The sequence below is a fragment of the Chenopodium album genome, chromosome 8, assembly GCF_948465745.1.
Source record: "Chenopodium album chromosome 8, dcCheAlbu1.1, whole genome shotgun sequence".
Classification (NCBI taxonomy): Eukaryota; Viridiplantae; Streptophyta; class Magnoliopsida; order Caryophyllales; family Amaranthaceae; genus Chenopodium; species Chenopodium album.
The window spans coordinates 69759979-69785106 of record NC_137841.1 but is presented as its reverse complement, the minus strand read 5'-3'; the positions used below and the strand labels follow the sequence as shown (position 1 = coordinate 69785106).

The window sequence follows — 25128 nt, the reverse complement described above, 5'->3', positions numbered from 1 at the left end:
ATTATACTACCTTCGTTAATAATTATCTGCATAATACCCCAAAGTTGCAGATAACCATTAACGGAGGTTGTTGAAACCCATTGTTGCCCACTTGTGAGTGTCTCACATTGGAGAAAGAGAAGAGATAGTTTCACTTTATAAGGTAGAGGAGTAGCTTCTACTATTGTCAATTAGTTTTAGCATGGAAGCTCCAAAGCCTTGTTTGTGGACCAAACTCTCCTCCTCCTCCTTGTTCGGGTAAACCGGTAAACACAAACCTGATATAGTTAATAATCGATCTAATCTACTCGAACTGATATTAACTCGACCCGATTTTAACTCGATTTGACTTTTACCGATCTGAATTTAACCCGACCATAATTAATTATTGACCTTTTTATTCAAGTTCTTATACTACAATATTCACTAACTATTAATAAGTTAACTATTTTCTTTTTGTACATACCAATTATATAAAATTACTTTCTAAACTTTATATTCGTCTCATTTAAAATTTGCTACAAATAATTTGTAATACTTGAACATTAAAACCTCTACTTTCGACTCGATAAAAAAATGATACATGAATAACTTGATATTGACCCAAGAATAAGGTAAAAACTCAATACAAATAATTTGTAAAACTCGAACATTAAAACCTCTGCTTTCAACTCGATAAAAAAATGATACATGAATAACTTGATATTGACCCAAGAATAAGGTAAAAACTCAATAATAATTCTAGTTTAAAAATAACCTTATTTGGATATGTATTGGGTAAACTCGATTAAAATTCAGCCAAACACAGAAAGGAATTGAATCGAAATTGACCAATTAATGAATCATAGGATCAACCTTATCTTAATCAAACCGAACTTAACTGAATCAAAATCATTCGAACTGAAATCAACCCAACCCAAATTCATCCGACCCAAAATTAACTTGGTTAAACTCGTTTTGAACCCGATCCGAATTTATTTGAATCAAACATGAACTGATCTAGACTTGACCCGACCCATATCCGACCCGAACTCGACAGACCATGATTCGAATTTGATCCGATCCGAGTGAAAAGAATAATTTGACCCAAACATATCTAACCCGATTAGACCCGACCTGAATAGATCCGACCCAAACTCTATTCGATTATCCGAATTGACACCTCTAGTTGCAGCCACACCCATCCTTATAACTAATTCATGTAATTTTCGTTATCCACTTGTCCCTCCTGCCTTTTACTGTAGTAAGATTATACGGAGCACTTCATAATTCATATCACCATTTCTTTATACACGCATTATTGAACGCGGTTTCCTTTTCTACTTATTTCGTCTATAAATAGTCTAGACGTCTAGCTAAATTATTCACATCTCACACTGATCATAAAACTACTCACTACTTGTAATTGATCAACAAGTTTTTTTTCCAATTCTCTCTCTCCTTAAGTTTTCGAAAAATGAAGTTAAGTAAGAACAACCATTTTGTTATGCTTGTAATCGTTGCTTTGCTGAGCTTTTCAGTACTGAGCAGCGAAGCTCTGAAGTTTGGTGAAGAATTAGAGGTAATATTCAAGGAGAAATTCCCAGAGTTCATTAAAAAAGCTTTAGATAGAATTGATGTTAAGACTTTTGTTGACAAATTTGAACGGCAACAAAATCCTCCACTACCACCAGGGCTACTGTCTTTAAGGATAAAATGTGCCTATATTCTATACGTTCTGAAAAACCCCCGTAATTCGCCGGTTCTTCAACAACAACCTAAGATTATAATAACAGCACTAGTTTGACTAAGTAAATAACAATATTAAAAAATTAAATATCTAATAACTAACTTTGAAGCATTAACTTTAACATTTTTTTACTTGTTTAGTAAGTTTTTGGGGGGTAAATTGATCAAAATATTTTTACTTTTGTTTAAATACCCTAATTAAAAAATTGATTTTATCTAATGAACTTAAACCTTAATACTTCCTCCGTTCTATTAATATTGCAACAATGGACTTTTTACACTATTCATCACTCTTGTTTGACCATATAATATGAGTTATACGTCAAGCAAAATATAGTCAAGTGGGATCTTGTTGGATTCGTCTCATATAATACTTTCACAATATCAACTTTTTATAATTTTTACTCTTATACAATTATAGATATTTAGCATATAAAATGTGTTTTGGGATGCGTAATTTCCTCCTTGTTGCAATATTAACAGAACGGAGAAAATATTGATTAACTTAACTATTTCCACCAAAATCAATTCTAGCAACCTTCATCATTCATCTTCATTATTTCCACGTCACCATTATTTTTTCTCTCTCTTTCTTCATCATCAAATTTTTTCATCTTTTTCCTCATCTCCATTATATTTCTCTCTCTTCCTTCAACTCCATTCCCATTATTTTTCCAAATATGTGCGTTTTCGTGGGTTTGTGGGTTCCATGAGTGGTTGGTGGGGTCGTGGGATCGTGGTTTGGGGTCGTTGGTTCATGGGCTCGTGGCTTCGTGGGGTCGTTGGTTCGTAGGTTAGTGGCTTCGTGGATTTGTTCGGTGGTTTGTGCGGCGGTGGTGGTTTGTGCGGCTTGTTGGTGATTAGTTCCGTGTTTTGTGCGGCTAGGTGGTGGTGATTTCGGTGTTTGGTGGTGGTGGTTGTGGGTGGTTTTGGTGCTTCTAGTGGTGGTGGTGGTGAGTTGTTTCGGTGCTGTTGGTGGTGGTGGGTTATTATATGTTTAGTTTTTAGGTTGGATTATTTGTTAATTATATGTCTTTATTTTTTAATAACCTTAAGATTTTTTGTCAGCGTTTCCGCAAAACTCCTCTTTGTTACAAGTAACAAGAATTGGGGTGGGGTAGTATTATATTGCATGAATCATAGAAGTATAAATACATTACAATAAAACGACAAACTAATGACTTGATGAGGTACATTCATCATTAGATAAAGACAATGACTTTAATGAAAAAGAACAAAATAAACAGTAGTAATGCATGCAAGTTGCAACGAAGTTTCTTACCGCTATCCCATTTATCAGTTTCACGCTCAAATTATTGCCCCTCCACTAGCTATGAACATAATTGGGAGCTTCCCCCATTTCATATGTCTTATGAACGATTTTTGTTCATAAGATGGCATTTTCGTTAATATTCAAGCATCTTTCAATATTTTAATATTTTCATGTTTTGTAGCTGACATGGCACATTACTGTTAACTGTTAACGTCTGTTTTCCCTTCTTCCTCATCCTTCCTTCTCAACATAACAATGGCAGAATTTTTACCAACATCTCAGACAACAACCCAACACCAAGACATACAGGAACCCCGACCCACCATTTCAGCGGCCGTTTCCGGCAGCTCCGCCGCCAAATTTTACGAAAACCCTGAGGAAAAAGTGAGAAATATAGGGCAATGTTAACCCCAAAGGGTAGGTATTTTATCTTAGGAGCCGTCAATCCATTGAGATGAGCTTCGTCGGATCTGAAAAGTGTTGAGCTTTGCTAGGTAATTGTACCAAAATTTGACCAAATTCGAATCCTCCAATTTACCCTATAAGCAATGAAATTCCTAATTTGCGACGCTTCAAATTCTGTCAAAGGAAGAATTCTACAGAATGAAGAGTGAGAATTGCAGCAGAAGATCTTGGGAATCAACAATGGAGGTCGAGATTGATTGCAGATGAAGGTGGTGGTTGCTTTCAGGAAAAGCGAGCGAGAAATAAGGGTTTAAGATAAATTCAATCAATTTTGGACCAATTGGGGTTCGATTAAAGATGAACAGAGGAGAGTGAAAGAGAGGAGAAGAGAAGGAATTGAACAAGGGAAAGATGATAATGGAGTGTTGTTCTTCAACGCCATTTTTGCATTTCAATTGGTAAGTTAATGCCGCTAGTCTGAAGTTAACACCCATATTCCACTATGCCGACTTTACCCTTAGTAAAGGGGGCGAAATGACGCGCATACCCTCTTATGAGCACAGGTCGTTCATATGGCATATGAACAAGGATTTTCTCCATAATTGGTGCATCTTTGAAATTTTAGAAAAAGGTAGTACAATCACTAAAATGAACTAGTAGGTCACTGTAGGTGTGGTGTAGGAGTGATTGGTGCATTTTTTTAAAAACTGTAGGGATAGATAGTGTAATTTTTTAAATGTAGGGGTAAATATTATTTTTATTAATAAATTACAAATGCTATATATTGTGCACTAATCAAGACATTTAACGTAATAATAATTACTCCGCTACAAATTTTAATTATTATTTTTTTTTTTTGAAAAAATTTCAATTATTATTTTAATAAAGTATCAACTTTGACACTTTGTATGTATAACTTGTATGTGTAATTTTATTTAAACGTATTTAATTTTATCTAAACATACATGAAACAATTTTGTTTATCCTGAATTTATTTGTCTAAACATATTTCATTCCCCCCCCCCCCCTTTTTATTTTTTATTGTTACTCTTAAATGCGCCTTTTTTTTTAAGTGTCATACTTTCATTTTTTTAGCTTTTTTTTTTAATTATTATTTCTATTCCTCTCATATCACTTATACTTCTCATTAAAATCACTTATACTTCTCATTAAAATAGTAACTTCACCCGTCACCATAGTTTCTTATAATTTTTTAATAACATTGCTACCTCACTTATATCTTGTTTTATCAAAGCTAATTAATTCACCTAAAACTATGTGCCATTAAAATGTAACACTTAAATACAACAAAATTGGATTATTTACAAATTTGCTTGAATCATTTTAAGGAGCTCACAACTACAGAGAGTACGGACTACTAGTGATCAATCTACTTGTCCTTGGAGGATCGAGTTATGGGTTTCATCAGGGGCTTTATCAGTATAATGAGATCGGCTCTTCGGAGACATCTCATATAAATGAGATCAATCTTATTCCTATTTCAATTGTGTCTTACTATACTTTGTCGTCGCAGTTTTGCTAAGAATAAAGTAGATGAGTAGTAATAACACCCTTATACAAAATATACAAATTAATTTTAGCACACCAAACCTTAAATTTTGTAATCGTTGCATCTTGTTGTGAGAAGAGTATATAAAACTATGCTTACTCTCACAATAATGACTAATGTGTACATGCCAAAATCAATATTTGATTGGTCAAAATCATTTCACACAAGATATGCATAAAGAATTAAACAATCACACCTAATGTTCCTATACTTGTAAGGGACGAGATTGATTTGCATGTCTGTATGTTTCACCCCTTGATTAGCCAACCAAGTTGCGAATTGAATTTCAATTTGTTGTAGTGAGAGCACAAAGAAATGTTAATAAGCTTGATTTTATTTACCATTAGTGTTGGCACAATTTTCTAGTGCAAAGTTATTAACAAAAGAGTATTAAACAAATCATACAACAAACAAAATCTTAACTCATCATATACCCCACATACTCGTAAAAGTAAAGATCACTTAAAAATTTTCACCCGATCTTTTTTACCACCTTCCTTAGTTGTGCTAGGTTATACACCCTACTAGCTTCATGTCCACCCTCTCAAACAAGTACTCCAACTACAAGCGAGATTGACTTTAGCTTGATTATTACTTCATTATTTAATGAACCCATCTTCTCTTGGTTGTGAGCCTTCCCAAGGAGGCTATAAATAAGGCTTTTTTCTCTAGCTTAATCCTCAACCATCACCACATATTAAGCAAATCATACAATATTGATTGTAAACACCTCAATTATATCCTCCGCACTCAAAATAAAAAAGAAATAAAAAAATAAAAAAAAACCCCTCGAAAATGGATTATAAGGTCCATTTCTTTACCTTTGCATGGGTTGTCATCCTTGCCATAATGTCAATTTCATCAACGGTTCACATTAGTCAAAAGAAATAAATGGTTGTGATTTAATTTAATACAATGGCCTCAGTTTTAAAATGTTTAATCTACCTTGATAAACACCTATCATAATGTTTTCCAACACGTAATATATTATGACACGTACACTTAAATATAGTTACATGCTTTATTTAGTCTCTTATTATTTTGATAACTTTTCTTTTTTTACTTAACACGATTTTATTTTTTTTAGTTTTCTTTACAATTGCGCAAGTTTATATAATTGACAGAACAAAAAAATTATAATAACTTGTATACATAGCTCATATTTTTTTTTTTTTTTTTTATTATTATTATGGAGAAAAGGTAAATATTAATATTGTAGGTGCACTCATCAATTGGTGTGTATATGTTAATAAAGATATTGAGGCTAATCAAAACGGAAAACAAGAGGTAATGCAATCCAGTGGGCTTCTCATATTAATTATAACTAGATTTTTGGCTCGTTCAATGCACGGGTTGTTACTTGGGTTAATTATTTTCATATATAGGAAGATTGTTTCATTTCCAAATTTAAAAGAAAAAAAGAGAGAGGGTAGAACCGTGAAAGAAGATGAATGAATTTAGTTAGATATATATACATGAAGATTGTGGGATATAAAATGACATATTATTTTAAATTATATTTAAAGTCTAGGAGATGAAAAGACAATTTTTATCATAATTTATATGTTTATGTAATGTGTATTAATTAAAATATTATTTTATTATGGTGGAAATGAAACACTTCATTTTCTTACTTGAATTTGAAAGTTGTATAATGCATAAAGACTTAAACATAAATATTAAGGGAGATAACATATGACAGACATATGGGGTGATGAGTGACTTGTGAATTGTGATGCCATGTGTCATATAAAAAATTTGTGGTTTGTGTTTTTCAATACTAAGTATAGATTAGGACATTTTGTGAGAAACTACCTTTTAAAGCAATTTTTTTGCGAGAAACTACCTTATAAAAAAATGTTGTAATAAACTACCTTATAAAAGCTAAATGTTGTAAGATACTACCTCTTGGTCGGAAAGTGAGAGTTGACTAAATTTTTCCGGCGTTGACCAAGTCATGTGCCGGTCACATGACATTTAATTCATCTTGGGTATTATATGGATAGGCTCGGGGAAAATTAAGGGAAAATGGCGTTTTAATTTCTGAGGGTTTGGTCCCAAATCTCTCTTTCAATTCTTTAATTTGTTTGTTTATTATTGTTTTCCTTGAAGTTACTAACGTGTGTATTTTGTTATTAGAAAGAGGTACGAGACATCCAAGTAAGTGCTTTAATGGTTTTTATTGATGTTATTATGTAGAAATCATGCTTAGGTTGTTATTATGATTCCTAGTATCATGTTAGGATGTTTTCCTTAATTTGATGTTTAGGGTGACAACAATAAATTCCTAGTATCATGTCTAGGGTAACTTTAATATCAAGTATGATTAAAAGTATGATGCCTTTTACGTTCTTCCTAATATTTATGATTGTTAGTATCATGTTAGGGCTACATATTTGATTTTTATTGTTTTGTGACATGCTAGGTTTGCTATTAATCTTGTTAGTATCATGCCTAGGATCTTGCTATTGTTATACTTTATTTTTAACATGAACATGATTATGTTAATTATGATTAATTTTATTATTTTAATTATGATTATAATTGTTATAATTTATGATCATGATTATTATTGTTATTATTATTATTATTATTATTATTATTATTATTATTATTATTATTATTATTATTAATTTATGATTATTTATTATTATTAATTTATGATTATTTATTATGTTGCTTGATTATTTATTGTTATTGCTTGATCACGCCTTTTATTGCATGTTTAAAGGGAATTTGTACTTGTAATCACGCTTAATAAGATAATTAATAATCTTGTTTAGGGTTAATTTGATTATAATTCAAGTGATCGCCAATAATAGTTTTGTTTGTGCATTAATATTCAACCAACATAGATAAACAGGTTTAGGGTAAACCTATTAATTGCATGTTAGTCAGAAAGCGCACATGAATACGATTAGAATAAAGTAGAGACCTATTATTAGGGCAGGTTCAATCTCTTTTAGGTTGGTTTTGTACCTTCATCCCCGAACTACCAGTCATGGTTCCAGACCTATTGGAGTTAACGATCTCTTGGATCGTTAAGGGGTGTAACCTTCACCCTGTGAACAGTTTACAAGTTCCTAAAATTTGTTGGCGACTCTTTTGCTCTATCTTCTTTCCCTTTGGACGCCACCGTACTTTAGTGTATGATCACAGTGGGATTCGAGCTAGGGGTAATGCTTGAAATATTCCCTACAGTTTTTGGCGACTCCACTAGGAAGGATTTCTATTTTAATTCCTGAAATTTATTTCGGCAATGATTTAGAATGAGTGGACGAGACTCGAAAAGTTCTAAGTATTTCATGTGCGTAATTTTGATTAACATTATTGTCATATGCATAAAAAAGATCTCATTGGAAAGACCATCCGTAATGAGTTAAAACATAGGATTTTTACACGTAGGAAATTTGAGGAATATCTTTCACAACTAGGATCGAAATAACACTGCAAGAAACTGAAAAATTTTATCGAGCACAGAAAGATGCTAAGGCATGTAGGAACTAGCGTCAGCGAACAAAGATTAGCGCCAGTATTTTGACTTTAGCGCCAAACGACAACTTCTGTCTCCAGGCGCTAAAGCCAAAGAGTGGCGCTGGCCTCTGTTTGCTGGCGCCAAGTTCTTCCAATACCGAGCCAGAAATATGCGTTCTAATTTCGACCAGTTTTTAGCATTGTTTGCTCGATCCTACTTCCTGATTGAGTTTTTCTCACTTTTATTAAACCCATATGTGTTCTACATATGGACATACCCCTCTGGGAATTCATGCTCCATCTACGGTTGAACGTTCTGAGCAACAAAGGGTACATCCGAGAATGTTGGATTCACCAAACCATGGAAGTGAGTTTTTCTAAATTCGCGGTGTCCCATCCACTCACGCAAACCCTTCACGGTTAGACTTTCGCGCGGTGCATTCGGACAATTAACCATGGACCCTCTATTGACTAACCCATATCTCGAACTTTAGAGAACTAGAGCCATGGTTAAGTTGCAAACTCATTGCATCATATTGTGCCTACTTGACTAATTGTGCATTATTTGTTGTGCATTCTCTGTATGTTTTTCCTAACCGTTTGTTTGACTTGTGCTAAGATTAAATAAATCAATTTATGACCAAAAGAACTTTGCCTAATTAATTAATTAATTAATTAATTTAAGTAAGTAGAGTTTAATAATTTAATCTGAGTTGACTTAGTACGAATTTAGGCATACCCTGTAGAGTATAATACTGAAAGCAGTTCCAGATCAATGTTCCGATCCAGCACTGGCGCCAAGATTTGGACTGCAGCGCCACTCTGTAGAGTGTAGCGCCTGGCGACAGCTCTGTCGTCTGGTGCTACACTACACAGTGCGGCGCCAGTCGTTTTGGCGACAGTTCGGTATATTGCTCGAGTCATCACTTTGTGTCTAATTAAACAGTTTGCTAATTAATTCGATTATTTTTATTAATAATAATGCCTCGTTAAGTCTTGTTTGAGTCTAGTCACATAGTCTAGCCACATTGTCATGACAAGAGTCTTAACATGTCACCTACACTCACTAGTCTTAGCACACACTTTGAGTATATGTCACTATGACTATGTCTTAAGTTCATGCATGAGTCAGTTTTTTCCGTCGTTCGAGTTGGGGGTACACTCTATTCCTAATTTCTTCATATCTCTCCATCTACATCATTTTTCTTCACATCACAATCATCTTTCTTCACTTCCTTCATTCATTGCATGTTGAATAAAGTTTGAGTCAAATAATTAACAATGAATATCCCCAAATTCCCTTTCCACAGTACTTGGTCAAGGAGAGAAGGGCGATTAATCAAAGACAACACCTTTGTTCAAGTCTTACTTTTTGATAAACCAATCCATCAAAAGAGGAAGGCTAAGAAGATGATGGCAACTCAAGAAGAAGTCAATGAACTTAAGAATCAATTGACTACCGTGACTGAGGCATTGAAGGTAACCCTCAAAATCAATGACCCTATAAAGCAACAACAGATGGACCTCATGCAAGAAAGCTTGAGCAAGCTATCTAGCGATTACAAGTTTCAAGGCATTAGTTCACAGGGGTCTTGGTGGACAAAGAACTTCTTCCGCATAAGTTCAATGCCAACGACATCCCAAAATTCAAGGCAACAGATAATCCTTACCTTCACTTAAGAGCCTTTGAAACTATGATGAACATTAAGGGGATTGATAAGAAAGTCTTTCATCCCTTGTTTTCCTTATCTCTTGAAACCGTTTGTTAACAATGGTTCTTCTCTTGTTTTCCTGTAGTGAAGCAGCTTCCACCATCAACTGCACCTTAAAAACGCATGAGTGGCTCATTTAGCTTAGCTTATCGCGATAAAATACTACTTCATATTATGTAATGTGTTCACCTATTACTACAGACTTATAATAGTCTGTTTGCACTAGAATAAAACTAGTTAATTAACTGTTATTTAATTAACTGGCTGTGTTAAGTTTGTAATTAGGTTGTTAAGTATGTACTGAAACCTAAGGTGATGTCACTGTATTTTATTGCTGAGGCTAAAGTGATGAGGTTTTAGGTGTCTTCTAATGTTGTAATTTAATTAGTGCGTAACGTACTAATGTTGTTGTAAGTTGGGAATAATGTTGTTGTAATTTTGGAAAAATGTAAGTTGTAATCAACTATTATGTCCTGTGTTTTCTGTGGAACTATAGAAATGTTTATGGTCTTGTTTAATGTTTGTATCAAGCAATCAACTTATCACATAAAAAAAGGTGCACGTTTAATTTTATTATATCAAGCAATCAACTTATGTATCTATGATGTCTAATCAATTAGCATTTGTTTTGTTACTTAGTATATAGTTACTATCAAAACCAGCTAATTTAACTAATATGTCTCTTGTACTGTGTATACATATTCTATTGATTAACTGATCAAAATCTCTCATACGGGGTATATACTTATGACACCCAATACTGGATGATTTTACAATAGTCGTTTGAAAAATAGTGATATGTTGATTATATTGCTTGATACAAATACTAAACAATACCCTAGTAGTTTCATGTCCACCCGGCCTCTTAAACAAGTACTCCAACTACAAGCTAAGATTGACCTTACCTTGTTGATCATTTAATCTACCCATCTTTTATTCTTGGTTATGAGATTTCTCAATGAGGCTATAAACAAGGCATTTGACTTAAGGAATTGAAGTCCATTTATATAAATATTGAGGGTGCGCTCAATTGGTGTATATAGCTTAATAAAGATATTGAGGCTAATCAAAACGGAAAACAAGAGGTAATGCAATCCAATGGGCTTCTCATATTAGTCACCTATTTGTGACTTTACTTTTTAAATCAGTGGGAGGTAATTAAGTAGGTTTTTTTTTTTTTTTTTTTGGGTGCAAGAAAAGTAGAGTCTTTGGTCTTATGCATGGTGTGATATGTGCATTTTATTTGGTCTATTGCTCTTTTCACAAAAATGTTTGTACTTTGCTCTGATGAACTTTGGAAGAGCAGCAAATTTAGCTAGCTTGGTCATATGATTGGGCCCAAAATTGGTAAATTACTACTCCGTACAAAACTTTAGTTTGAAACATGTTTCTCCGTTCCCTTCTACAAGTTTCTTTTTTTTTTTTTTAAATGGTAAAATAAAAACAATTACTAACTATGTCCTTGTTAATGTCTAGCCATATCTCAACTTTAATCTTCTTACGAGTTGTATTAGTTTGACAAACATTCTTTCTTTTGGCACTTACGGATTTAGTAATAAAGTAAAGAGAGGTCTTGGAGACTAGGCAATACAACCCTATCACATTCACTAATAATTGAAGAGTTATAAGAATGAATTTAGTAAATCGTACGTAAATTTATTTTGGCTGGTTATAATCCCTTGTTGTACCACTTGACATGCACAGCAATGTAACTGTATGTAGTACGTAGCATTTTGGCATGATACTAGGCTACTAGCAGATTTTTATTTAATTTCTTTTGTTTTCATTTGGAAAACCAAAGGAAGATCAGTAGATCGCATAGAGGACCCGGCGGCTAAGCATGTACCTTCGAGACAAACACCTCAAATGAACATGCAACGCATCTACCTTCTTCTTCTTCTTTTTATTTATTTTTTTAATCTATCTTCTTCTTCTTTTTTTTTCTTTACTTTTAATCTATCTTCTTCTTCTGTTTTTTTTTTTTTTTTTTTTTTTTTTTTTTTGAAGCAATCTATATTCTTCTTTTTATTTTAACCATTAGCTATTTTGTTTGGTTTTTTTATTTTTTTTTATTTTTTTTCCATAGCATATAATTTTAAAAAACAAGAGGTAATACAATTCAGTGGGCTTCTCATATTAGTCACCTATTTGTGACTTGACTTTTTAAATCAGTGGGAGGTAATTAAGTAGGGCTCTTTTTTTTTAAAAAAAAAAAACAATTAAGTAGGGCTCTTTATTTTTAAAAACAATTAAGTAGGATTATTATAAGAATGAAATTAATAAATCGTACGTAAATTATTTTATTTTGGCTGGTTATAAACCCTTGTTGTACCACTTGACACTTTTTACAACAATGTAACTGTATGTAGTATGTACATTTTGGCTGATAGTAAGCTAGAAGATTTTTGTTACTTGTATTTTGTTTTCATTTGGAAAATCAATGGAAGATCACATAAAGGACCCGGCCGCTAAGCATGTACCTTCAACGAACATGCAACGCATCTACCCTTGAAACAATTCTTGCAATTTGCAACCTAACTATTAATACATTTTATTTCAATAGTTACATAATTTGATTAATATCTTCCACTATAAATACAACACTTGACTAGCTAGCTAAGTATACTCAAATAATAATCAAACCTCCATAATTCAATTAAAAAAATGAAGAGCTATTGTTGCAAAAACAACAACTTGGTGGCCATGGGATGGTTTCTTGTTATCCTAGGCCTGGTGATCACTAGCGGGGTTGACGGTGCGTTCAACTTTGAGGGCCTTGTAAGGGCGGTTGAGGGATGGAGGAGTGGTGGAACTGTGGCACAGAACGCAGCCATTGAAAAATATCTTGCGAAGAACAAAGACCTTTTAAAACTTATAAAAGCCATTGAAAAAGTCAATGATCGAATAGACAAGGCGCAAGAATTTTGTAAAAGGGCTAAATTAATAGAGGAAAAGCACCAGAACTTTCCTAGAAACCAGACCTTCCCCAGCTTTGTCAAAAAATTCTGCAGCTATTTTGATTAGTGATAGTCCAGGCCACCATCAACGTATAACTGAAGCTGTCGCGGTCATTCATAATTAAGTTTTACTCTCTGTCTGTCTGGAATTAATAGTCACGTTAATAAATATAAGTCATCCTAATGAACAATGGGTGTATTAGGTTGATGTTATGTTTTTCAATTTCTAATAAGCTAGCATAATAAGCTAGTGTGTTTTGGTTTGGTTTGATTGTTGTTTGTTATATTTTTATGTTTTTAGCTATATCAGAGCGAGTGTAAGTCATTATTATTGCTCTTCAATAAAACACAAATTATTATAATAAATCTTTTTTTTTGACAAAGCTTATTAATCTATGAACATAATAAATATAGTAAATGACACATTTGTAAAAGAAATAAATAATAAACGTTCGTTAATATTTACAAAAGGCATATTAAGACAAATCTAATAGGATCCTGATCCCACTTAAGTACATAACTATATATATAAACTATAAATAAAGGACATAAATATATCTTATATGCAACTTGCAAACAATAATCAAATTGAAGTTTTTGAATAGTGCTAAATTCAACGTGTTAATGTTATTTGAAATGGAGGTACTATATACACAAGCTTGTTCACATATTTGCTTGAATCGTTTTAAGGAACTCACAAGTATGGACTACTAGTGATCAACCAACTTGTCCTTGGAGGGTCGAAAATTCAACTCCTGCTAAAAACATGTAGCATGGATTCTGCCAATCCCTATTTCCATGTAGGGGTGTCCATAATTCGGATTAAAACCGATATCCAATCCAATCCAATCCAAATCCGGTCATAGAGGACCCGGAGGCTAAGCGTGTACCTTCCACAGAAGCTCCTCAACGAACATGCAACGCATCTACCCTTGAAACAATTCTTGCAATTTGCAACCTTACTATTAATGCATTTTATTTCAATAAATACATAATTTGATTAATATGTTCCACTATAAATACAACACTTCACTAGCTAGCTAAGTATACTCAAATAATAATCAACTTCCATAATTCAATTCAAAAGAAAAAATCGAAAAAATGAAGAGTTATTGTAGCAAAAACAACAACTTGGTGGCCATGGGATGGTTTCTTGTTATCCTGGGCATGATGCTCACTTGGAACATCCCTTGGAAGGGCGGTTGAGAGATGGAGGAGTGGTGGAAAGGCGGCACAAAACGCAGCCATTGAAAGGTTTCTCGAGAAGAACAAAGACCTTATTAAAGCTATTACTGATCCAAGCAATCCGTAAGAATTTTGTAAAGCGGCTAAATTAATAGAGGAAAGGTACTCCCAAAAACTTCCGCAGCCATGTCGTTTTCCTAAGTACCAGACCTTCCGCAGCATTGCCAAAAAGTTCTGCAGCAAATATAATTAGTGATACTCCAGGCCACCATCAATGTGTAACTGAAGCGCCGTCATTCAATCATAAGTTTTACTCTCTGTCTGTCTGGAATTAATAGTCACGTTAATTAATGTAAGACATCCTAGTGAACAAAGTGTGTACTAGGTTTATGTTATGTTTTGCTTTCAATTTCTAATAAGCTAGCTAGTGTGATTTGGTTTGGCTTGATTATTGTTGTTTGTTTTATTTTATGTTTTGAGCTATAAGTCATAATTATTGCTCTTCAATAAAAACAGACATGTATTATTCTTATTAATCTTATATGGAGTAAAATAAATAGAATATCAATGCAAATTTAGCTGTATAAATTAAATTCAATTAACAAGCAACTTTACATAAGTAAAGTCCTTAGCTTGGATAGGGTTTTTCCTATACCTCTTACCAAAACTTGATACATAATATATATAACATATATATCGATCAACCTCATAGGTAGGTGTGATATCAAGTAGAGCTAAGCTCAAGTTGATGGGTTAATGCAAATAAGATATAATAAGTTCATTTTTTAGCTTCAATGTCAAACTAGAGAAAATAATTAGAGTGAATGATTTTCTGTGTGTTGTATTACGATATTCACAATATATTTATACAACCTAGGAGAAGAGATTAGGGCTTAAAATCGGCCCATTGGCTATACATAATACATGGTTTAACACCCCCTTCAAGTTGGAGCATGCAAATCACAAATGCCCAACTTGTTGAGTAAGTACAAGAACTGATTCTTGCCCAATGCCTTAGTGAAAATATCCGCTAGTTGATATGTTGTCTTCACATACGACTACTAATAATCTCATCCTGAATTGCATCCCTGACATAATGACAATCAACCTCAATATGCTTAGTGCGTTCATGAAAGACCAGATTCTGCGCAATATATAATGTCGATTGACTATCACAAAACAAACTAATCGCACGTGGATGCGAAACACCTAAGATAGCGAGTAGAGCCTTCAACCATTTTTACTCATTTGTAGCCTTAGACATCGAGCAATAATCTGCCTCCCTAGAGGATTTAGCAATAGTATCTTGCTTCTTAGTTTTCCAAGAAATAGGATAACCGCTTAGAAATACCAACCAACCAATAATCGAACGTTTCGTAAAAGGACAATTTGCCCAATCTGAATCACACCAGGTCAACCCGTCAAATGTAAATCAATCTGAGCTCAATAGTATCCCCTGACCCAAACAACCCTTCAAGTAGCGAACTGTGCCCAGAGCTGCTTCCCAATTATCCTGACGAGGTGTTGCATAAATTGGGATAGAATATGAACAACATATGCCAAATCAGGTCTAGTAAAAGACAAATATATCAACCGACCCACAAGACACCGATATATTTTCGGGTCTGCAATAGGAGGTGTCTCTGATTTTGCCAGAGTATGGTTTTGCTCAATTGGAGTACCTATCAACCAGACTCTGCAATAATATCAAGAGTATATTTCCGTTGGCACAAAAATATGCCCTCCGGACTACGTGCAACCTCAATACCAAGAAAGTACTTCAACACACCCAAATTTTTCATATGAAAACAGTCACTCAAATATGATTTGAATTGTGAAATTGCAGAAGAAGTATTTCTAGAAACAGTCAAATCATCAACATACACGAAAACACTGAGATGGACCGACCCTTGATTTAGAGTAAAAAGAGAGTATTCAGATACGATTGTGTAAAACCGTACCTTTTGAGAGAGGCAACCAATTTCGCAAACCAACACCGTGGTGCTTGTCGAAGACCATACAAGGATTTCTGTAGATGACATACCAAGCCAGGTTGTGAGCAATGGAATCCGGGTGGAGGTTTCATGTACACCTCCTCATCAAAATCCCCGTGAAGAAAAGCATTGTGGACATCCATTTGATGTAATTCCCAATTTTTCGCAGCAGAAACCGCTTAGAATGCCTGAACTGTGACCATTTTAGCAATGGGAGAAAATGTTTCATTATTGCCAAATATAACAAGGCGAGCCTTTAATCGTTCAACTGTGCCATCAGAATTATGCTTCACCTTGTAAACCTATCTGCACTCGAGAGCTTTCTTCCCTAGAGGTAATTCTTCCATTACCCAAGTCTCATTATCTTCCAAGGCACAAATTTCTTTTTGCATAGCTTCTTTCCACCCCTCGTGTTGTATCGCCTCTTTGAAATTACGAGGCTCAACTGCCGTGTCTACGGCTGCAATAATAATTTTTCATTTGATTTGAATAATCCAACCTTCACACGATTTATTAATAATCCGACCTTTTGATACATGAATAATCCAAGTATTATATTCCATTTTTTTTTATTAGGCTAAGATGAACGATTTTTTTTTTCTTTTCTTTTCAATTTTTTTAAAAAGGAAAATAATAAAAATAAAAACCTTTCTCTCTCCTTCTCCTCCCAACCATCCTCCACTTTACCTTTACCACCCATGTACTCTTCCCGCCCTTCCCTTTCCTTTCTGTTTTCCTGCTCAATCTCCCCGTCAACCTCCCAACCCCGTAGTATCGTGGGTTGCAATTATTCTTGTTCGAATTGGTGACTGCTGGTGGGCGATTTTGCTGCGCAAGGGGTAGCAAAATGGAGTGCGATTGGTGGCGCTGGTGAAGGAACAACATGGATGATTTGCTTGCGGTTGCTGTCGGAGGAGGGTAGTAGCTTGATATGTGAGAGGGTTTTGCATTGCGTTAGTGTAGAGGAGAGAATTTTGAATGGTGCTATTGAGAGGGGAGAGGGTTTTGAGTGGTGTCGGTGATTGTTGTGGAGGGTTTCAGGATGTACCAGTTTCAAGGGTGGGAGTTTTGGAGGTGTTTGGTCCCGAGGTGGGGTTTTCAGGTGGGGTTGTGGCCGGTTTCAGGTAGGATGTGGCCATTTTTGGGTGGGGTTATGACCGATTTTGGTGGGTTGTGGCCGAAAAGGCATGGTGGTTGGTAAGGGAGGGTGGTCGGAAAAAAGGTGGTGAGGGTCATGGTGGCCGGATTTAATGGAGGAAGGGAGAAAATTGAAAAAAAAAATCATATTTTGCAAAAGTAAAAAAAATTAAGATTTTAAAAATAAAAATATACTACCTCCGTTTTTTATTAGTTGACACATTTTGACTTTAGCACTATTCACACACTTTCCTTTGACCATGTGTTGTGATTTATATGAAAGGAAAATTATAGTCAAGTGGATCTTGTTAGATTCGGCACAATGTATATTTTCAAAATATCAACTTTTTATAATATTTGCTTATCGGTAATTAAAGATATTATTAATGATCTAATTTGTGCGTTGGAAAACGTGACTAAAGAAACGTGTCAACTAAAAATAAACGGAGGAAGTATATGTTTAGACGAACCAAATCGCAACATGGGGCAAGGTAACCTGGTGTTGTAGGTTGGTAACTGGTTTGGTCTGATAGAATAGAATGGGATATAAAGCTTGGATTATTCATGATTATTTCATGTATACTAAAAAGGTCGGATTATTAAAAATGAATCGTGTAAAGGTTGGATTATTCAAATCAAAATTTCCTTTATAATAAGTAATTGTAATTAATAAAAATGACCAACACAAATATATATAATTAATTCCGAAAAAATACTCCTTCCATCCCCAAAACTTCGACCCTTTAGGGTTGATTTCGATGCTATTAAGAAACTTAAATAAAAAGAAATAAAAACACATTGGAAAGGTAAATTTACATGGGGTTTGTAAAAAAGTAGAGAGATAGAGTATTAAAAATACATGAAAAAACAAAAATTTGTATGGGGAAGATAATTTTGCACAAATATTGTTGTAAATTGGTGGGTATTTTAATGTAAATGAGTCGATCATTTTGGGACTAAAATTAGGCCAATAAGGTCGAAGTTTGGGGCAGTGGCGGACCTACACGTGTGCACGCTGGGTCACGTGACTCAGCAGTGCCAAAAAAAATTAAAAAAAAAAACAAAAAAAGAAAAAACAAAAAAACAAGAAAGATTGAAAGAACGGCTGAACGACAAAGCCCAAAACGCGTGAAAGAAACAACGGAAACCTCACAACCCTAAATCCCTCTCTCGCAATCTCGCATCCGTCGCTACTTCGCCGGAGCAGGCGAGCAGCCAACCACGCCGGTCGCCGAAGCAGCCTACCTTCAGTCTTCACACGTTCATCCGTTCGTCCCCTTCGTCGTTCAAACTTCAAACAACAGTTTATTGGTGGAATCGTCAATCGTGGTTCGTCGTTCACTCGTAACTCGTTCATCCCTAAGGCTCGACTCGGCCGACTGCCCGACTGGACGGCGCCCTAACACCACCGAGCCCGGCGAGCAGCCGTCTGTCTACCACAAACCACCGATTCACTGAATCACCGATTGAAGGATTTGAACTTTGAAGGAGTGAAGCAGTCAAGCAGCAAGATATTTACTAATTTACTGATTTACACCTTTTAATTTCTTTTGTTAATTATAAATTTGTATAATTTTAGTCATTTGATTGATTAAATTGAACTGAATTGTTGATTTGTTGTTCATTTTTGTGTTAAATACTTAATTAATTATAATTTCAGATTTTTAGTCATTTATAAATTATAATTTCATAGTCTTGATCTCTTGAAAATTTGAAATTGACAAAATGACAGGTTGTTGGCCTTGTTTCTTGTTGTAAATCTTGTAATGTTGTTCTGTTCATTGTGGATTTGTGGTATGGATTTGTGGTGTTGAAATGCAGAAATGCAGAATTGTTGATTAGGTGGTCATTTGATTCAGATTTGATTGATATTTGAATGTATTATGTGTATTCAAATGAACTGAAATTGTGTAATGTGTATATATGATTGTATAAATGAATTGCTGATTTTTTTTTTGTAATTGCTTATTTGCTTAAATGATTTTCAGAATGAAGCGGAAACGTACTCCAAATAAAATGCAGAATATCGCTAGTTTCTTTGCTAAATGTAATCCTCATCCTCCTAGTCAACAAAATTCTTCTCCAAATGAACATTATTGATCGATATCAAAATATGAAAACTCGTCGTGAACAATTGTAATAGTTTATTGTACTATGTGATTGTAATATATTATTTGTAGTACTTTTAGTTTGTAAGATGAATTATTTAGGTACTATTTGGTTGTAGCATGGATTATTTTTGTTTGATTGAATGATTGAAATGAAGGTGGTTGTCATATATATATTTTTGTTAGTATTTTTGGATTCGAATTTTTTTTTTCTTTTACAGGTGATCAATTATTTAGGGTGACTCACAAGGACGGAAATCCTGGATCCGCCACTGGTTTGGGGACGGAGGGAGTATTATTAATCTAGATTTTACATACTCTTAGAAATGGTTCTCATACTATTAATTCAGTTCAGTTCAGTTCAGTTCAGTTCTAATAACTTCACTTCAGTTCAGTTGAGTTTAGCTCAGCTCCTAATTTCCTTCTCTTATAAAATATTCAGTTCAGCTGAGTTCAGTTAATAAGAACATACCCTTAGTTAAGGAATAACTTTTTACGGATCCAAGATAGGATTGACTGTACTCAAATTAATTAAAGCTATCTACAAGTTGCAACTAACGAATTAAATGAAAGTTCTTAGTACCTACATTTCTCGGACTTTTCTTCTTGGCTACCTAATTTTATAGATATGCATGTATTTATTACTCCTTTCATTTCTGTTTTATTTATTGATTCATAGTGAAATTTAGAGCAATTGGGGTTGCAAATGAGAAAAATTACCGAATAAGGTATTGAAGTAATCTCAATTCTCAAATGACATCCCAAAAAACAATAGGGGTAATATGCATATCTCACACGGTGCAACAACTAATTTTGCGAAAATTGGCATGAAAACATAGCATATTACGTAGCCACACTTTGTCAAACTATTTTCACTTACTAAATTCAAGACTGGGTTAACCCGTCACTAAGGTAGAGGGTCCACTTTACAAGTCTAATGAGACTTCATCCCAAACCATGTGATAATATATAACAGGAGCAACACCTCAGTCTTAGAAAAGTGTTTAATTCTCTCAACTTAATTGTATCAATGTAGAAAACATATATTAAATGTTTGAGAAGGCTATGTTTCAACATGTCTATAGGGGTTACATAACAAAAGACAAAGATGACATTGTATTCTTGATTCTAACTTTGAACTTTGTTAACACTATCTCATTCCTTTCCATGAACCATCTTCTCTCAAATTAATTACGTACTCCTCCAATTACAAAGAACATGGTCTTTTGTTTATGGTACCTTGTATCATTGCATGATTCTTAAATTCTTTTTCATCTGTATGTCAATAATGGTGATATAATATATGAAGATGATGACTCATAGGAAATTTTGGTTATATAAATCCTAACTGTGACTTCTAATTTCAACTTTGTAATATATAAAATTAATCTAAATTTTTAAGGGTATACTCTTACATTGGACCCAGGTTGCCGATTAGAAAACTTCATTTTTTATGAGAAAACAATTTCATTAAAAAATAAATGATAATGGAAGTTATTATGAAGTCAAATTGGCAAAATAATGATGGGTTAGTTAAACTAGTATTATATCATTATACTACAAAACACGATAATAAGAGGCAGACCCCATTGATATCGGTTATTAAAATATGTTGTTTATATCATGCCACTGTAGAAAAAAGTATTAATAAAATATTGGAGTTGTGATATGGACTCCGTTTTCCATTATTTTATATTAAATGCTTCAACGGTAGCAAACTAACTTGAAAGTTAACGCCGTCTTCCCACTTTACTGAAATTGGAGAGAGAAAGTATCAATCAAAGACAGGGAAAACATAAATTGGAGAGAGAAAGCATAAATTGGGAGAGAGAGAATCATGCACCTGAACCTAACGTAACTATGGTCGGTGAAGACGGTGGTGTTTTGTAATCCGCCACCCTTTGTCAACAATTTGTAATCAGAAGTCCTCACACTCGGGTTTGTGTACAGTAAATGGTGTGCATCTACTGTTCTGGAATGGACAATTTGAAGCAAAGTTGTCGAAATCGAAGCTGATAGGTTGACATTTGAGGTATGTTTTCCAAATCATTGTTCCAGTTGTTTGTATGATGTACTTCGGTAGCCTTCGTGTTTCAGATTGGCTTAATTAAGTGAATTGGGGTTTTTTTCTACTCATTGAAATTGTACTATATAATTTGTAATTCTTGGTTTGAGCCGTTAGTATAAATGACTTAGCTAATCTAATTTGTAAATTGTTCACAAGTGGTAGATGAATTTTTGGTTTCTTATTCATTGATCCATTTACTGACTAAGGTTATGGTTGAAGGTGGTGGATGGCGAGTGGAAAGGGGGAATCAATTGGGGAAGGAGGAATAAATTGAATTAACGTGGAGTTAACTTTGTTATCTCCGTCAATTCGCTCCTCAATTCTGCAACGGGGTGTCTTCAACGGGATATTACTTTTTTTAATTTCCAGGACATTCGTACCCTTCATTTAATTGTGTAGATGACGGTAATGCTCCTGATATCAACAATCCAAGTTGATATCAGTTATTAACTTGTATTTCCTCCGATAATAAGGTTTACCCTTAATCCAAACCAAATGTAAACCAATTCCTTCTAGATTACTTGTACTTCGTTTTATTTAGAGTTGAAATTTTTTCAAATGAGTCCTTCAAAGAACATGCTGTGCATCTACCCGTGAAATATATTTACAAGTTGCAACGAAATTATATGACCACCACCTTCACTAGCTAGTTATTACACTAATTAATTTCTACACTTAATACTCAACTCTTCAACCTCCAAACCTCCGGAGTACATGATCAATAGTGCCATTTAAACCTAATAGGATTTTTTTTTTTTTTTTTTTTAAAGGTATATACAATCAGTACTTAATTAAAGCAATCTACAAGTAGCAACTAATGAAATTTCTTACCACCATAATTCAAAATAAATAAATAAATAAATAAATAATGATAATGATAAAAAATTAAAAATAAATAAAATTCTTACTAGCTTCTTAGACTTTTATATTGTCTACCTTTTTTTTTAATATAAAAAATATTTCATTAATTAAAACTAAATATTATAAAACACCCGGTGTACAATAGCATCGTTGTAAATCGGCTCAAATAGAGTAAGTTATGATCTGTTTGTTTGCACACCTTCTTCCTTATTTTTCATTTTCTAGATCTTTCTTTCTTCTTTCAGTTTCTCTCTCTACTCTTACTTTCCTTCTCTCCTTCTTTACTCTTTCATTTTCTCTTCGTCATCTTCCATGCCTAAGAAATCACTTCCTCTATTCTGAATTTTTCAACCTACAATTAATCTTTTGTTGATCAAAAAATTTTGACCCTAAAACCAATTTCTCAAATGACGAATTTTTCTCAAAAATTTGTTTATTTTAAAATTGAGTTTTTGATTTATATTATTGAAATTCAATCGATTGTTTCTATCAACATTTATGAACCTCCAGACACATAAAATATAGATGATTGGCTTCGTCTCAAATCATTATCGAAGCGGCACAAAAATGGCTATTTGGTATGGCAAATAAATCTTCGTTTCTTTTCGCTATGGTGTTAGACTTCATTATGATGTTTCTCACAAACATTTATGATGATTGTTCTGGTGAATCTGGGATTTTTTGCTTCTCGAATTTAAAGCGAATGATAGTGCTTTGAGAAAAAAAGGGTTACTTTTGTGAAAAAAAGGGTCACTTTTGTAATTAAAAAAGGGTCGCTTTTGGAAAATATGGGTTATTTTTTTTTTTTAAAAAAAGGTCACTTATGTAAAGAAAAAGGGTAACTTTTGTAAATAAAAAGTGTCACCTTTTCGCAAAAAAGTTCGATGTACAATAAAATTATTGTAAAACGAGGGCATGCAAAAGTTTTTGTTAATTAAGTCATACGACATCTACAATAGATATTCGATTAACAAATACATAAGATATTGAGTCAAACAAAATTTTCCTATATAAAAAGTACGATCGTCGAGTAAATCTTGTAGTGAAAATTTTAAGGTATAGCAGCCTGTACCTTGCTTGGTACAGACAAAAAACGCGGAAAGAACACCTAGTTGTTTTATAAAGAACATCAAGTTATTTTATAAAATACATGTAGTTGTTTTGTAAAGAACATCCAATTTTATATTTTTTTTATATATGTACAGAAAATTTGTAATATTAATAAAGAACATGAAAATATTATGTAATGAACATTATTTTTATATATCCACTATAATTTTAAGACAAAATTCAAAGAACAATACACAATAAGCAATGAACATTATATCACAAATAAAAATACATTACATTGACAACCAAAGAACATGAGCATATGTTCTTTTTACTTTTTTTTTGGTGCAAATATGTTCCTTTTACTTTAGGTATATGTTCTTTACATTATAATAATATGTTCTTTTCATAATAGTTGTATGTTCTTTACATTTGTATAGTATGTTCTTTTCGTGAAATAGTTGTATGATGCAAGGTACCCACGCCTGTAGGAACCACACACAAGATCTTGCAGTGTGGAATATCTCCCGCTTATATCGCTGGAATATACAACCTTGTTGGAGAGACAATTTAACAATATTTTTGTAGCCGTGAGGATGTTTTCCTTCTGATTCATCTGTCTATATTTGAAAACTTAATAACTTTTTCACCAACAAAATATAATTTCACGACAATACATTAGATTTAATATCATGGATCAAAACCAAGAAATTTTTCCCCCGAAAAGAGGAGATAGCCTTTTTTTTTCGAAGGAGGTCGAAAAACCCTTGTCTTTCAAAGGAGATCGAAAACCCTTTCTATTGACCAAAAGGAGGAAGCATTATTATAAAACCTAAAAAAAATTTAAAAAAAAATTAAAGAAATAAGGATTAGGGCTTTTCACCGATTAAAAATGATGAAAGTCCCCACAAAATTTAATAATGGAAGCTAGGTTTTTGGTGAGAGGGCGGAGAAAGGAAATCCGAAAGACTTTTTTTCTTCTCTTGCCTACCTAATTATATTGATATGCATGTATCTCTATTCGTCTCTTTTTATTGCTTCATAAAACATACTATCTCCGTTAACTATTATTTGCAACAAAGGAATATTTTATATCCCACCAGTCTATTAACTACCAGCACAACCCCTCGCCTGCCAACCTACGCCAGAGCGCCGCGCCGACCACTGTCCCTCCCCTGAACCGTTGTCTCTCCCCCTGAACCGTCGAATCCCCTCCCCTAAACCACCAACCATCTCGAAAAACCCCTTCCTCATCTTGATCTTGACCTCCCTCAGTCACTCCACGACCACCACAGTACCTTTAGGCCCTATCCCCTCCCCTGTACCTTTCTTGGTCCCCTCCCCTTCCCCACGCAGTGGTTTCGACCCCAATCCCCTTTCCACAATCTGCCGATTTCGTCGATCTCCTATTCCCATACCTTGAATTATATGATGGATGTGGTGGTTTAGTTGCGACGGAACAAGGGTGGTTGGTACTGGTCGAAAAATGGAGGAAAGGGGGAAGGGAAGCGGAGGGTCGTGAGAGGCCGTAGATGGGGGCTAGTTTGGGGGAGGCTGGTGTTTTCCGGTGAATTATGAGGCTGGCAGTGGAAGGGGACTGGGTTGGAAGGGTTTTTTTTTTTTTTTT

At 34.0% G+C, this 25128-nt stretch overlaps 1 protein-coding gene and 1 long non-coding RNA gene across 2 annotated transcripts in view; one reads left to right on the top strand and one right to left on the bottom strand.

The window, feature by feature from the left end:
* The window catches only part of LOC145642146 (aspartate aminotransferase, cytoplasmic-like), a 117973-nt gene that overhangs the window by 73175 nt on the left and 19670 nt on the right, over positions 1–25128 (bottom strand). The window lies entirely within an intron of this gene.
* Positions 21197–22165, top strand: LOC145556439 (uncharacterized). Its single transcript, XR_014091860.1, has 2 exons — positions 21197–21554; positions 21810–22165. It is a non-coding gene; the product is annotated as an uncharacterized LOC145556439 (long non-coding RNA).